We start from the raw sequence: 16,051 nt of genomic DNA on the forward strand, positions 1-16,051 counted from the left end.
CAAACATTTTTTCCCCCCTCTATGCCAAGAGTTAGAGAGATACAATGTATAATAGAATGTATATAATGATACAATGTATAATAGGATGTATATAATGATACAATGTATAATAGGATGTATATAATGATACAATGTATAATAGGATGTATATAATGATACAATGTATAATAGGATGTATATAATGATACAATGTATAATAGGATGTATGTAATGATGCAATGTATACTGGATGTATATAATGATACAATGTATAATGGAATGTATATAATGATACAATGTATAATGGAATGTATATAATGATACAATGTATAATAGGATGTATATAATTATACAATATATAATAGGATGTATATAATGATACAATGTATAATAGAATGTATATAATGATACAATGTATAATGGATTGTATATAATGATACAATGTATAATAGGTTGTATATAATGATACAATGTATAATAGAATCTATATAATGATACAATGTATAATAGGATGTATGTAATGATACAATGTATAATAGGATGTATGTAATGATACAATATATAATAGGATGTATATAATGATACAATGTATAATAGAATGTATATAATGATACAATGTATAATGGAATGTATATAATGATACAATGTATAATAGGTTGTATATAATGATACAATGTATAATAGGATGTATATAATGATACAATGTATAATAGGATGTATGTAATGATACAATGTATAATGGAATGTATATAATGATACAATGTATAATGGAATGTATATAATGATACAATGTATAATAGGATGTATATAATGATACAATGTATAATAGGATGTATATAATGATACAATGTATCTCTCTTCTCCATTCATAGAGAGAGAAAAAAACAAGGGGGCCGGGCTGTTCAGTGACTTATCACTGTGCTAATCAATCAGAGGCTATCACAGCGATCACGAGACCTGGAATCGGGAGTCCCGGGTCCCGATCGTTAGAAAGGGATACGGGGCTCTCAGTGACACCGCGGTCTCTGTGCTGGGAGCGCGCAGTGTGGCGCGCTCCCAGCACAAAGACAGGTACGCAAATATGCGGCCCCACGGAAAAAAGCCCAGTTCTGTGAGGCCGTGTATTTGTGTGACGTCGGCGTCAAGGGGTTAAATAACAAACATGTCATAATTACCTGCTCTGTACAATGGTTTGCACAGAACAGCCCCAATCTTCCTCTTCTTGGGTCCCTTGCCGGCACTCCTGGCCCCTTCTTTCTGCTTACTGCCCCAATAGCAAGCAGCTTGTTATGGGTGTACCCGAGCAGGCTTACTCCTGAGCCGTTGCTCTGTCTGTCCATTCAGACACAAAGCGCCATCCCCCGCTCTCTCCTCATTGGCTCACTGGCTGTGATTGACAGTAGCGGGAGCCAATGGCTCCTGCTGCTGTCTCAGTCAATAAGGAGGGAGAGGTCTCGGACAGCCCCTGCTCACAGTGTTATGCCATAGTGTCACCACCCCTCCAACGGAAGTGCTCCTTCTGCACCTGTAAACTGCAAATCCATTCACATTACTTCTAGGACTCTGCCTTTCATGCCAGCATCCATAAGTTGGTCATGATAAATAGGCCCCCACTTACATGTAGATTCCTGGATAGTCATCATACCTTATGGCCCAGAAATTGTCTGTTAGCCTCTTGTATTAGCTGAGTGACTGCTCTCTTCTTCTGGGTGCTATTGCACTGTCTGTCTGGTCACAGACACGCCCCCTGGGTCCTTGCACGGCAAAGAATGGTGTCAACATTTTATATGTGACTCTGTGTGAATGACTCAAACGGGGATACTCATCATTACGGAATGTTTCCAGAGTCATGCTATACACTGGCACCCTCCACCTTTGAATCCACCCAAATCCATGACTTTCTTCTATTATTATTATTATACAGGGTCAGGGGCGGACTGACAACTCATGGGGCCCCCGGGCAATAGGCGATCATGGGGCCCCTGTGTCCTGGCCCAAACTCAAAAAAGCCTATGAAAAAGGTACCAGGGGCATCTCATGGGGCCCCCTACTGACCCCAGGCCCTCGGGCAAATGGTCAGTCCGCCCCTGTACAGGGTTTATATAGCTCCAACAGTGTGCTCAGCGCTTTACAAAATGAAGGCAGACATTACAGTTACAATACAATTTGGTACAAGAGGAAATAGAGGGCCCTGGTCCTGAGAGCTTACAATCTAGGAGGAAGGGTGGAGTGATACAAAAGGTAATAGCTGTGGGGGGGGATGAGCTGATGGAGGAAGTAAAAAGCAGTTTACTAGATAGAAGCCGGATAGGCTTCTTTAAAGAGAAAGGTTTTCAGGAATTGTCTAAAGGTGGATAGACTAGGAGATAGTCAGACAGATTGGGGTAGGGAGTTCCATTGGGCGGGAGAAGTTTGGGAGAAGTCTTGGAGGTGAGCACGGGAAGAGGTGACACGGAAACTGCAGAGCAGAATGTCTTGGGAGGATGGAAGAGAGCGGTTTGGTTGATATTTTGGGACCAGGTTGGCGATGTAGCTGGAGTTGTGGGTGGCTTTGTAAGTTCCTCTAGATGTGTATTGTAAACCAGGAACTGCAGTTTAGGGGGTGACTTTGCATCACCAAGTACATCCTTACCAACATTAAAGTCCTTGACCTGGGACACTGTTAACTTACTTCATAGTTAACAGTTTCCAGATGGACATGTCCAAATCATGCCCATTTTTGAGTTGATCCTGTCAAGACCCCACCTCTATGCAGAGACTTCCCAGCATCTCCCCTGATTGACTGGCCTTGCCTAGACCCTGCCTTTAAATATACAAAGACCACCCACTTGCAGCCCCAACCACCACAATTAAGGCCTTTCTTAAATTATTTTGCATGTGCAGTAACTCAAATAAGGGAGATGGTGTGATCCCGGCACATGGCCCAGGACATATCAGCAGGGTAGAGGACCAAGATGTGGGACTGTCACAGTCAGGGGTAAAGAGCGGAGACCAGTAGCAATAGCAGTAGAGAGGCTCTCATTGACTAGCTGGATAGGTACACAAGCAGGTCACCCTGGCGGAGGACATGGGCTCATCTGAGGTGCGGGGTCTAAGCACTAACCAGTATTCACCAGAGCTCCTGATGGTGGAGATGGGTTTTGCTGCTTGTTAGTACAGGTCGTAGTCCAGGAGGTGAGCAAGCCAGGGTCCAGAAGCAGATATAGCAGATTGGTGTGATGGGAGTGACTTTGGGTGGGGGGCCCATGGAACACAGCTCACTTTGAAGAGGTGGGGAGACCCCTGTCTCAGCTCCCCATATCCCTATTATATGTAAGTCACCCTGTGCCTGTTAGGGGTACAGGGTGATCTGTGCTAATATTGGGGTGGGGGGTTGTTGATTGTTTAATGCCTTGTGGTTGCATCCCATTGTTCTATTGTGTGTCTTGCTTGGGAGCAAACTATTATGGGATGTATGTGTTTGTGTGTATTGGCTTGGTTGGGGGTTGTCAGGGTCCTGTCCACGGCAGAAGTTCTGGAAGATCTGGCATTTCTTCCAGTACTCTGCACACATCAGCCTCAGTTTGGTGCCAGACGGCCTTTATAAGGAGGCTCATCACTTTCTCAAGTTGCTGGATGATCTCTATCTCCCAGTGCCCTGTTCCTGTTTCCTGTGATTCTGACCTGTGATTTCCCGTTACCGACTCGGCTTGCTCCTGGACCTGTCTGCTCTGCTTTACCCCTGATCTGACCTGGGCTTGGCTTACGGATACTCTCTCTCTCGCTCCTCTGTGAATGACCTCGGCTATCCCATCTGACTATGTCTGTTCTGATTCCCACCTGGCACCTGACCTTGGCTTGAACTGACTACACAATAAACATCTAAATCCCAGAAGGGCTTGCATACCAGGCTCCTCCTGTCTGCAGACCTATCCCCGTGCACCAGCTGTGCTTCTGAGTGGACCACCAACCAGCACTCCTACAGGCGACCTGTGCAACTTTGTCCCTGACTCCCGCTGTCCCACTCTCAGGGGAGTCTGGAACTTAGCCGCAAGGGAAGCCCTCTCTCCATTGGCCTCCATCACCAGGTACGTGATAGGGGTGTTTCCAGCAGCCCTCCCTCCTGATGGGACTGTCTGCTGGTGTGTCTCTTGTTACTAAATATAGATTGCCCCACCTTGTGTCCTTATGTAGGGAGGGGGGGGGGGTTGTTCCCTTGAATGTATATATCTTGTATCTGTGTTAAAATAAAGTAGTCTACTTCCTGGTTTTATTTCAAGACTGGTGTTGTCTAGTCTTGTATGGTCAGCGGTGGTGTCTGTGGTCGGTGTTCGGACGGGGAAGCGGTATTATAACGGAAGTACCCAAGTGCAGTCGGGGTCGGGTTCCATTACAATTGGGATCAAGCAAAGTGTAATCAGTAAACAAGCCAAAGGTTGGTAACGAGTGTTATTGGAGATAAGGACAGCTGCAGGCACACAAAGGAGCGAGAGAGCACAATAATCTGGCAAACAGGAAGTGCAAAGGCATGGCTAAAATAGGAAGTTCATGGGTGGAGCAAAGAGTTCCAAGGGTTCAGAGGGGAAGCTGTCCAGCATCTCAGCAAGGCGAGCTACTGCCAGATGCAGCAGAGGCTGTGGGTTCAGATCCTGGTCCTGACAGGGACTGCCTCTCACAAATCTGGGACGTTTGATATCTATGACCAAGAAATGACCATTATTACTATCTTATGGTGATTAGTATTATCCAATTGAGAAGCGGAATGCAGTGCATCATGGGAGGCAAATTTCCTCAAGGAAGAATGTACTAAGACATTACTTCCCCTCACTTCCTTTCCCAATAATATGGCCACAATAAAGGAAATTTTGACTGGAGATCTGGTTTAACTCTAACTCATTTCCAAGTCGAGTATACTTAAGGTGGTTGTAAACCCTTACATATGCTCAGTGGAGTGGCTAGTTCCAGATGATGCAAAGAGATGAAACAAATCCTCCTGTATAAGTTGTACCTGTTTACCTGCAGTCATCTCTTCTCCAGAGCTATTCAAAATTCAGAATTGACATAGCATTCATTAGCTCCAGAAGGCAGGGGGTGAGGACCTGATGTCACACACTGCACAGCAGAGAGCAGGGAGCTGAGTGTAATCTGAGACCTGAGTGGAGGGAAAAGACACACACACCCTTTACACAGTCCCATGGAGAACCATTCAGAGCTTAAGCTGTCAATCACCTGCTGTGTGCTGGGGGGTGGCTGGGCTGTCTCCCAGGATTGTCTGGTGTAGGCATAGACTGCCAGAAGTGATTAATGCAAATAGTAGAGGAATGGGAGAGGAGCCTGAAATCGCACTCAGCACTTTGGATTGAGGCAAGTACACACTACAGAAGGATATGCTTTGTTCATTTTTCATTGTAGAGGTTTACAACCGCTTTAACACTGCGACACAGCATCCAGCGCCTGTGGGTTTTTTTTCTCAGTCTTCGTCCAGCCCGCATTTCTATCGCTCTCTCAGCGGGCCCCACCAGCAGAATCATGCAAATAAATGGCTTAAACATTAGAGACCCTCAGTCCTTGGAAGCCGCTTGCCCCCTCTTAAAATTTGCATGAACCGATCCTAAATGTGTCTGGTTTTCATAAAGATGGTATAAAACCTTAATATTTTATTAGCTCTGAAAACTCCCCACATCTGGAACCATTCTTCTACGAGCAGGAAGTCAGCTGTGCGTAAGAAAAATATTTCCCCCCAGCCAGGGACGTCCCTAGGGTTGGTGTCACCCGGTGCGATAACACTTGATGACACCCCCTCCGACGATCTCCGCAGAATGGATCGGATCTGCGGATTGAGCATAATGGATCGAAGTCCGATCCATTATGATTCCCCAATCCGCAGATCCGATCCATCCTGTGGGGATCGTCGGCATGCATTATAAACGGGGTGACACCGGACCCGCTCCACGAAAAGGTAAGTTGTAAAGCAAGCCGACGATCCTCGCAGGATGGATCGGATCTGCGGATTGGGGAATCATAATGGATCAGACTCCGATCCATTATGCTCAATCCGCAGATCCGATCCATCCTGCGAGGATCGTCGGCTTGCTTTACAACTTACCTTTTCGTGGAGCTCGTGGAGAGATTAGATACATGCCGACGATCCCCACAAGATGGATCAGATCTGCAGATTGGGGAACATAATGGATCAGAGCCTGATTCATTATGCTCAATCCGCAGATCCGATCCATCCTGCGGGGATCGTCGGCATGCAATGTAAACGGGGTGACAACGGACCCGCTCCACGAAAAGGTAAGTTGTAAAGCAAGCCAACGATCCCCGCAGGATGGATCGGATCTGCGGATTGGGGAGCATAATGGATCGGACTCCGATCCATTATGCTCAATCCGCAGATCCGATCCATCCTGCAGGGATTGTCGGCTTGCTTTACAACTTACCCTTTCATGAAGCTCGTGGAGAGATCAGTTAACCCCTTATAGGTTGCAAGCCAACAATCCCCGCAGGATGGATCCGATCTGCGGATTGAGCATAATGGATTGGAGTCCGATCCATTATGCTCTCCAATCCACAGATCCTATCCATCCTGCAGGGATCGTCGGCATGCAACCTATAAGCGGTGACACCGGACCCGTTCCACGAAAAGATAAGTTGTAAAGCAAGCCGACGATCCCCGCAGGATGGATGGGATCTGGGGATTGAGGATAATGGATTGTAGTCCGATCCATTATGCTCCCCAATCCGCAGATCCGATCCATCCTGCGGGGATCTTCGGCTTGCTTTAAAACTTACCTTTTCGTGGAGCTCGTGGAGAGATCAGTTAACCCCGTATAGGTTGCAAGCCGACGATCCCCGCAGGATGGATCAGATCTGCGGATTGGGGAGCATAATGGATCGGACTCGGATCCATTATGCTCAATCCGCAGATCCGATCCATCCTGCGGGGATCGTCGGCATGCAAAATGAACGGGGTGACACCGGACCCGCTCCATGACAAGGTAAGTTGTAAAGCAAGCCGACGATCCCCGCAGGATGGATCGGATCTGCGGATTGGGGAGGATAATGGATCAGACTCTGATCCATTATGCTCAATCCGCAGATCTAATCCATCCTGCGGGGATCGTCGGCTTTCTTTACAACTTACTTTTTCGTGGAGCGGGTCTGGTGTCACCCTGTGCGGTAGTAGTCACATGGTGTGGCGCGCACCCCCCGCACCTAGGGACGCCCCTGCCCCCAGCCCATATAATCTCCTGAATCTCTTCCATAGATCTCTATAAATGCTTGACATAACTCGAACTTGTAGTTTGCGGTTACCGACCCCTTTAACTGAGCGTTTGGCGTCCTGCGCACATGGCGTGTGACGTTCCCCCCCCCCCTTCTATATATACTGTATTCCTCAGACCAGAAAAGTGGTTTGTGGAGTAAAGTATCAATATAATTATCTTCCTCTGGGAACGGCAATTGCTGTGAAAGTCGATTTGTTTCCTGTGTAATTTCGATCTTATCTGCCGCTCATTATCCTTCGCCTTAGTCTTCCTGGATAACGACGGAACAGCAATTAGTCAGCAGAATAAAAGAATAAAATAACACAAGGAGGAAAAATAAAATACAAAATGTTTTGTATCCACGGGGCGACCCGCGTGAAAAGTTTACGGCCGACTGACGCTTCAAATAAAACAAGTTTTATAGAGGAAAAAAACATCTCCTCCAGCTCAGATATTTATTTTGCCAAGATCCTAGTAAACTCTGAGGGTTCCAGGGACCATTTAAATGTTTTGCGGTGCGATAACGCACGTTATGCTGCTATTTGGCGGATGTTGCATTAAAGCGATATTAAACCAAAAATGTCAAATATTTCAGCTTACCAATTATTAGATGTGGTGGCTGCATTAGTTTTCTTTTTTTTTGGGGGGGGGGGGCTTTCCCCCTCTGTTTTCACCTGATGATCTGGCCAATAACATGCCTGGTGACACTGTACTGCTAGGGTGACAGTATGTAAAAAAAAATAAAAAAATAAAATAAATAATATATTTAAAAAAAAAATTAAAATAAATAAAAAAAAAAATGTTTAAAAATTATAATTTTGGTTATAAACTAATTTGGGTTATTTTTTTTTTTACTAAAAAGATAACGGAATAATATTTGGCCAAGATTTATGATGAGATATTATTTATTTGCAAAATGTTATAAGAAAAACACTTTTTTTTCAAAATTGTTGGAATTTTTCATTTATATAGCAAAAAAATAAAAATTCCAGTGGTGAATAAATACCACCAAAATAAAGCTTTATCTGTCTCAAAAAAATGCTAAAAAATTCATATGGGTACAGTGTTGCATGACCGCGCAATTGTCATTCAAAGTGTGATAGCGCTGAAAATTGGCCTGGACAGGAAGGGGGTGAAAGTGTCCGGACTTGAAGTGGTTAAGGCAACCCATTGAAAAATAATGGACTGCCAAACGTGCTAAAATGCCCTGAAAATCGGACGCAATCACAAAATTTCGAATGCGATGCACTCTTAGATTGTAAGCTCTAATGAGCTTACAGTTGCCCAGGGCGCAGAAGTACAGGAGGGTGCACCTTCTCTGTGTGCAAGCTCCAGGTCAGTGGCTAGCAACCAGCGGGCCACAGCTTCATGTCTGTTCTAAGTCCCTGGTCACACTGGTTCAGATTCTCATGCGATTTCATAATTTCAAATCGCATTACAAGTCGCGCCTTATTGTGCGCAATGGAAGCGGCCATATTGGTGCGATTCTGGCTCCATCGGAGTCACACTGATTTTGAAAGTACTTAATGCTCTACTTTTTGCAAGTTCAGGTGCGACTTGCAAAGACACCTGTGTATGAAGTCGCACGGATGTCTTCCAAGGCGCACCTCAATTCGGACTAGAGGCGGACTGACCATTTGGAAACTTGGGCACTGCCCGAGGGCCCGGGGTCAGTAGGGGGCCCCATGAAATGCCCCTGGTACCTTTTTTATAGGCTTTTTTGAGTTTGGGCAAGGACACAGGGGCCCCATGATCCCCTATTGCCCGGGGCCCCACGAGTTGTCAGTCCGCCCCTGATTCGGACTAACATCCAGTGAAGTTGGATTTGGTGTGGACAGTTACTGCTGTCACGCTGTGCTCCAACCAGGGGCGGACTGACAACTCATGGGGCCCCCGGGCAATAGGGGATCATGGGGCCCCTGTGTCCTTGCCCAAACTCAAAAAAGCCTATGAAAAAGGTACCAGGGGCATCTCATGGGGCCCCCTACTGACCCCGGGCCCTCGGGCAGTGCCCGAGTTTCCAAATGGTCAGTCCGCCCCTGGCTCCAACATGCCCACTCTCCATGCCATCTGCCTGCAGCTGACACCAAAACGTTCCATATTGTGCAAATAACTTCTAGAGAAAGCAATGGGCAGTGCAGACTCCATGCCACGCATGGACAGCTGAAGCGAGGGGGCAGGGCATGGGCACAAGGTGGTATACCCATTCTATGGCAGGCATTAGCAGTGGGGTAGGGGTGCGCAGTTTTGCATGCTTGCCCTGGTTGTCCCGGTATTGGGTGCAGTAGACCTAAAGGCATTGCTTGGGAGGCCACATTGCATGCAGCAAGCTGCCTGTCAATTGCTTTCAAAAGTCGACCATGGGCTTAAACGAAAAAAAAACTCACCATTGACACCATCACACCAGGACTGTAATCAGTGCAGGACCAGCACCTGTGTCCTTGGGATTAGATGTGAGAACTGCTAGAAGTACCCGTCTACATTGCAGCGCTGGACATCGAAGGACTGGGACCAACATACTGTTGTGTTGTCCTCCCAGATGAATATTGCGCTGGACAGTCGGGCCATTGCACAGAGCTCAATGGGAAACATTTCCCTTCACAGGGGCCCTCAGCGGCCAATTATGTTAATGCCGGTCATTATATGGCCATTTGCTGTTAATGGTGGTTAATTGTAGTCCAGTAATTTATATACACCCGCCTATTAGAGACTACTTAGAGAGATAAATCTAGAGAGCAGATGGACCACGCTCATGCAGCAGCTGGATAGAATGGTAGAGCCTTGACAAATGAAACATAACTTGTCTAGTGCAGACATAAGGAACCCAGAAACTAAGGATAAAAACTTTTGTTTTCACTCATGGCACCCATTACAAAACTCTTGTGGGAATGTAAGAAGTGGTATGGCCTTGTCTGGTGGCAGTAAGGTAGAGTGGACATTGGATGGGTAGGAAAGACTGCCATCACCTACAGGCAAGCCCTGGCTTTATCAGGTGGCCTTGGATCATCTTAGGTAGCCTTCCTCAACCAAAGGATCCTTTTAAATAATTTTCAGATCTTGAGGAACCCGTAATAAAACCGATGCAATTGGGAGTCGATGACAAAAATACATCTTGATCTTGGTCACCATTGGTGGTCAGTGGGAAGAATGCAGCCCTTGCAGTGGTGGAATGAGTGCCACCCGTACAGACAGCTAAAAAGAGTATTGGGTCATGCTGCTGGTTCTGCCAAGTAGCGTTGGCCCTGGAACTATGCAGACACGATCAGATGGGAAGGTCAATCAGCCATAGCTCAAGGGACCCCTAGCAACTTCTGGAGGAACTCTAGGGCTCCTTGCAACCCTGATTGGGAATGGCTGTTCTAAGGTGACATTTTTGCATCCTATGAATGGTACTCACATGGAAGGAAAAAATATTTACTGCAGTTTGCAGGCAGGTACAGTCTGGATTCTTGTGGCACTCGACTGCAGCGGCAATGCAGATGTGGGAGGAGGTTTAAAGGAACTTGGTTCCTCTATGATTTCCTCGGTTACAGGGAGGCAGCTATCCAATTAGACTTTGGCGACCATCTTGGGTCAGGCAGAGTCTACTTTAGACTCTGACTCCTGGGCTTGGAACACTTTATGCGAGTGGCTAGCGTGGGGACAGGTTCCCCCTCTGTCAGGGACAGTGCTTAGGCATAACAGTGCAGGGACTACGTCTATCTCTTCAGAAAGTCTCCCCTTGGGGTGTAGACAGGCCAGGCCGTATTCCTCTCCTCGTAGCAGATGCTGTTGACATCTTTCAGTCTTCAAACTGCTGTTACAGTTGTAAGTGGCTGGTCAGCTGTGACTCCCCGCAGGGCCTGTTTGCACTTGCTGAACTTTTGTAAAATACATTTCCTTTGCCAAACCTGGACTCTGTGTGCTCTCTGCCCTGCGCCCTGCTCACAAGTTGGTGTCAGGAAAACCAAGTACGTGTTCATACCCAAAGATCTGCACATGCGCACACAACAGTCGGAAAACCTGTGCACAGGACCAGTGAATGTATCCATACATGCGCATTAGCATACATGTTGGACTTTACTTTGGCACCCAGTGGCCCATTTAAATCACTGCAAAACTCAGGTTCATTGTTGAGTGGTCATCATCTCTCGTGACCAGACTGCTTGCTTCTGTGTTCTACCGGGTTTGCCTTCTGACTTCGATCTTGATCCTTCTGTTACCTGACTCTGCATTCTGCTTATTGTTTTGGCGACATCTCCTGCTTGTGTGATACTGACCCTGGCTTGGCTTCTGTTTACACTCTTTGTCTCCTAAATCTTCATCTCTGCTGCCCATAGCCGACTATTGCTCGCCTGAGCGCGGATCCGTTTTCTGCATCTGCTGGTCCGGTGATGATATGGCACAAGTTTCCGCTCTCCAGCTCCTGCCTCGCTGCATGATTATTATTATTATTATACAGTATTTATAAAGCGCCAACAGTTCGCTCAGCGCTGTACATTACAATGGGAGACAGTACAATAACAATACAATGCGATACACGAGGGGTTCGAGGGCCCTGATCCTTGGAGCTTACAATCAAGGAGGAAGGGGATAGTGGTACAGGAGGAAATGGGAGTGGTAGGAAGAGTGGAGGAGATCGGCAATTTGCAGGGGGTGGGGTAGGCTTCCTTGAAGAGGTGGGTTTTCAGGGTGCGCCTAAAGGAGAGGAGAGTAGGTGATAGTCTGATGGATTGGGGTAGGGATAGAGTTATACCGTTGACCAGGACTTACCCCAGGCACCCATGCCACCTGTGTCCTGTCATAACCTGTCATCAACCTCGGAAGGGGGGAGAAACAGAACAAGAGGTGTAAGGGTGAGCCCTCTCATCAGCTTGGCTTTTACCATGTACATGGCAGTTAGGCACTTTTGTGTAGCACCGTCTAGTGTGTTAATAGAATAGTGTAGTGTATCATAGGGAAAATCGTTGTGTATAACTCATGGTAGTTGTATGAGTCTGTGACTGGGGTCAGGTAATTGCAGGCCAGCTGGATGACTCAACAGGTTGTGGCTCTATTGCCTCCTCCTGGCTCTGGAGGACCATAGAACCTTCCAGAAGTCGAACGCAGGAAGGGGTGGGGGCCTAATCTGCATATCCATGGGGAACCCAGTCAATCCCAGATTTTGAGGTCCTGGTAGAGTGGTGGACTGGCCTATAAATATGGGAGAGTCAGGCTGACAGAGGAGTCGGGTGGAAGATGGAGTGCTGAGGAGACTGCCGGTGCCTGTGAGGGGTCCCCTAGGTCTGGGGGGGCCAGCCTCCAGGCTGGGCTTAGGCTGGCTCAGAAGGATATATTCAGCTGTTACTGATCTGCAATGACTGATGGCTCTCAGGAAAAGAACAGTTCAGAATCTTCCTTTGTACATGGAAGGAAGTGTCCCCCCTTCATTGATTCAAGACAAACTGGGCATCCCATAATCTCTATTTCCCTATACAAGTTGAATTCCCCTGATAAAATAACAAAACCAAGCCCTTGCTCTTTTCATTGTCTTTGGATGCAAGTCGTGTGAAAAGTACCTGTTGCCTGGTTGAGCGGGGAGCGGCTTAGAAGTACTCACTACACATAATGAGAACATACAGATTCCATGTAAGAAGAGCCTTGATGAGATGTGAACAAGGACCTCAGGGGTGTAACTACTAATGATGGGACCCCATACCAATATTTTGATGGGGCCCCCCCAGCTAACTGTAGCAGCGGGCACTGCAGGAATAATACTAATCAATAAAAATAATAATAATAATAATATGTTATATCGGTGATTCTCAACCTGGGTTCCCCTGGGGTGCTATGAGCATGGAGCCAGTTTGCCCTGTATCAGTGGCCTGAGTTGGTCACCCGCACCATAACAACTAAGGATGCTTTGTGACCAGGACACGCCGTGTGGTTTCTTGCTAATGGTGGCCGCCTTGCTCATCCCATGGCAATACATGACTCTGAACAGCCAGCAGGCAGGGCTGCCCCTAGCATTCAGGAGAAGATGGAAGTCCATCTCCTCCGGATTCCCTCCTCTGCCCACCCTCTGCCATGCTACTGGAGCCAAAAAGTAGGGCTCTGATGTGAAGAGGGGACTGTGTGTTTGGGGTCTTTGTGTGATTGGGGTCTCTGTGTGATTGGGGTCTCTGTGATAGGGGGCTCTGATGTGAAGAGGGGACTGTGTGTTTGGGGTCTCTGTGTGATTGGGGTCTCTGTGATAGGGGGCTCTGATGTGATGGCAAGACCCATGTATAAGGGGCCTTTGATGTGATGAGAAGCTCTCACGTATAAATATGCTTCTGATATATTGGGGGGACCTCTGAAATGATGTGTGGGGGTGGTAGGGCTCTGAAGTGAAAGAGGGACTCTGATGTGAAAGGGGATTTTGATGTGACTGGGGACCTTTGATGTGATGGGGTCCTTTGATGTAAAGGGGGCCTCCTATGTGATGGGGGGGGGGATGTATAGGAAGCTTCTGATGTATAGGGAACTCTGATGTGATGAGGGGCTCTCATGTAAGACACCTCTGATGTATTGGGTGGTATACCTCTGACATGATAAGGGGACCTTTGATGTAAAGGGGGCCTCCTATGTGATGGGGGGGACTCATGTATAGGAAGTTTCTGATGTATAGGGAACTCTGAAGTGATGAGGGGCTCTCATGTAAGACGCCTCTGATGTATTGGGTGGGGATACCTCTGACATGATAAGGGAACCTCTGATGTAAAGGGGGGCTCTGATGTGATGCGGAACCTTTGATGTAAAGGGGGCCTCTTATGTGATGGGGTGGACTCAGATGTGAAGAGGGGACAGTGTGATTGGGGTCTCTGTGATAGGGGGCTCTGATGTGACGGCAGGCTCCATGATGATGGCAGGACCCATGTACAGTATAGGGGCCTCTGATGTGATGAGCGGCTCTCACGTATAAAGACGCTTCTGATGCATTGGGGGGACCTCTGAAATTATGTGTGTGTGTATGGGGGGGGGGGGGAGGCTCTGAAGTGAAAGAGGGACTTTTGATGTGACTGGGGACCTTTGATGAGATGGGGGACCTTTGATGTAAAGGGGGCCTCTTATGTGATGGGGTGGACTCATGTATAAGGGACTTCTGTTGTATAGCAGAACTCTGATGTGATGAGGAGCTCTCAATTAAAATGCGTATGATGTATTGGGAGGGGGGGAATACCTCTGATGTGAAGGGGAGATTGTGATGTGAGGGGTAGCTGTGATGTGATGGGGGGACCTCTGATATGACAAGGGGACCTCTGATGTAAAGGGGAACTCTGATGTGAGAGGGGACATTGGATATGATAGGGGACCTCCAATGTTTTGGGGGAACCTCTGATGTAATGAAGAACTCTGTTGTGATGAGGGGGACCTCTGATATGAAAGGGGGGACTCTGATGTGAAAGAGGGACCTCTAATGTGAAGGAGGGCCTCTTCTTCTTTTTTTATAAGGCAAAAAAAAACCCAGCAAAGCACGATCCAATTTGCTCCTGCAGGGGAGAAAATTCCTTCCTGATCCCCTGAGAGGCAATTGGATATTCCCTGGATCAACTTTACCTATAAATGTTATATCCAGTTCAGGGGCGGACTGACAACTCATGGGGCCCCCGGGCAATAGGGGATCATGGGGCCCCTGAGTCCTTGGCCAAACTCAAAAAAGCCTATGAAAAAGGTACCAGGGGCATCTCATGGGGCCCCCTACTGACCCCGGGCCCTCGGGCACTGCCCGAGTTTCCAAATGGTCAGTCCGCCCCTGATCCAGTTATATTCTGTGTATCCAAGAAAGAATCCAGGACTTTTTTTTAAAGCAATAGCAATGGTAAAGTAGACCTGTCAGTAACTATAAATGTCTGACGTGTCACAATAGACAGCAATATCATGTTTCAGAAAAGCTCCATCTTTTATGGATGAGATGATGTCATCAGTCTGCTGCAGGCAGTAAGGAAGCATTTCCTCAGTCTCCCCTCCCCCAGTGATCATACTGTGTAGTGTAACTTTGTAGCAAGTCACAAGGTGAGAGACTGCAGCAGGGGGCTGATCATTTGTGAACACGAACTGCACATGCACCAGGATTTACAGGACTGCCATACCTGAACCATCGTCTCGGCTGAGAAAGTAAATGGTGACCCTGGATGATGTCTCAGCAAAGCTGGTGTCATACCTTTAGAGACAAAAGCGTTGTCAGGGGGGAGTACTGTGAACTCTGTCGGAAGTAATAAATACCTGGAAGAAGGGCTTTTTTTTTCAGTGGGAACGTAGGGGAACGCAGTTACGGTACCTAAAACACTGAATGTATGTAATGACAGGGGTCGGTGGGGTGTGCTGGAGAATTTCTTGAGGCTGGCTGTTGGGGGTTTTATTGTTGCTGGTGGGATCTATTGTTTCAGGGGGTCTATTGTTTGCCTTGGAGGTCTATTGTTGCTGGTGGTGGATCTATAGTTGCTGGGGGGATTGATGCTTGAATGGATCTACTGTTAAGGGAGGGGGTCCATTGATCCTGGCTGCTGGGAGATCTATTGTTGCTGGGGTAGATTTATTGGTGCTGGGAGGGGGCATTTTGTTGCAGAGGATCTATTGTTGCTGGGAGGAGCCATTGTTGCTGGGGGGGGGTTGTTGTTGCTGGGAGATCTATTTTTACTGGGAGGTCTATTATTCCTGGCAGCAGGGAATCTAATTAAAGCTCTGTTAACACTGCTAGGGATCTGACTTATGAGTCACATGACATGTGAAATCCCATGTTAGTCAATGAGAGCCATCTTAATTAGCACTACTCAAGTCGCCCTGACTTTAGAAAAGGTTCCTGCACTACTTCAAGGTGACTTCTA

The sequence above is a fragment of the Staurois parvus genome, unplaced genomic scaffold (assembly GCF_062004578.1).
Source record: "Staurois parvus isolate SC_StPar_1 unplaced genomic scaffold, SC_StPar_1.0 ptg002799l, whole genome shotgun sequence".
Classification (NCBI taxonomy): domain Eukaryota; kingdom Metazoa; phylum Chordata; class Amphibia; order Anura; family Ranidae; genus Staurois; species Staurois parvus.